The sequence below is a fragment of the Arachis duranensis genome, chromosome 6, assembly GCF_000817695.3.
Source record: "Arachis duranensis cultivar V14167 chromosome 6, aradu.V14167.gnm2.J7QH, whole genome shotgun sequence".
Taxonomy (NCBI): Eukaryota; Viridiplantae; Streptophyta; class Magnoliopsida; order Fabales; family Fabaceae; genus Arachis; species Arachis duranensis.
In genome coordinates, this window is record NC_029777.3 from 79,932,022 (window position 1) to 79,933,376 (window position 1,355).

Below are 1,355 nucleotides of genomic sequence, written 5' to 3' on the forward strand. Positions count from 1 at the left end.
CCATACTTACAGAACCATGGTCAGAGGGAAAGTTATTTACTTCCATCTGGACAAAATAAGAGAGGTCTTCAAATTGCCTCAACTGCAAGATGATCCTGAATCCTTTAATAGGAGAATAGTGAGAGTAGATAAGGGGTTGGATTATGTTTTAGAGGACATTTGCCTCCCTGGAACTAAGTGGATAACCAATTCAAAAGGTGTCCCAAACCAACTCAAGAAGGGAGACCTCAAACCAATTGCAAGAGGCTGGCTAGACTTTATTGGGCGTTCCATATTGCCCACTAGCAACCGTTCTAAGGTCACTATCAAGAGAGCAGTGATGATTCATTGCATTATGCTTGGAAGAGAAGTGGAGGTTCATCATCTGATTGCTTGTGATATCTACACAATTGCAAACAAGAATTCCACTGAAGCCAAACTGGCTTACCCAAGCTTGATCTCCTTGCTCTGTAAAGAGGCTGGGGTGAAGATAGGAGTAGATGAATTCATACCAATTGAACATCCAATCATCAAGAAGTCAATGGAAGGACAAATGCAAGACAACTCTATCAAAAAGAGGGCGCAGGAGTTCCTCCCTGAATTTCCTGAAATTGACTACTGGGCCAGCCTAGAAGCATCTATCACCAAGTTGCAAGATGGAACAACTTAAGGAAGAACAGCAGAATCAGAACTGCATGCTCTGCAAATTGCTGAAGGAACAAGAGAAGCAGGGGCGTGAACTTCAAGAGTTGAAACGCCAAAAGTTCTCCCCTCAAGTTGAGGGAGAATCCACTTCTCAAAATCAAGGTTGTTGAGTCCTAACTCTGTGATAACCTCTATCATTAAGAGCCTATTTGAATTCTTGTTTTTTATTACTATTAGTCTTATCTTATATCTATTTTTGAGTCTTGTTCTTAATTCATGATTAATAAAATTTAAGGTTCATGTCTTAAAGCTATGAATGTCCTATGAATCCATCACCTCTCTTAAATGAAAAATACTTTAATCACAAAAGAACAAGAAGTACAGGATTTCGAATCCATCTCTGAAACTAGTTGAATTAGTTTGATGTGGTGACAATACTTTTTGTTTTCTGAATGAATGCTTGAACAGTGCATATGTCTTTTGAATTTGTTGTTTTAAGAATGTTAAAATTGTTGGCTCTTGAAAGAATGATGGAAAAGGAGAACTGTTATTGAGGATCTGAAAAATCATCAAATTGATTCTTGAAGCTAGAAAAAGCAGTGAATACAAAATTCAAAAAAAAAATTTTACATATATATAAAATAATAAATAAATAATAAGGTTGTGATCCAAGGCAAAAAGAGTGTGCTTAAGAACCCTGGACACCTCTAATTGGGGACTCTAGCAAAGCT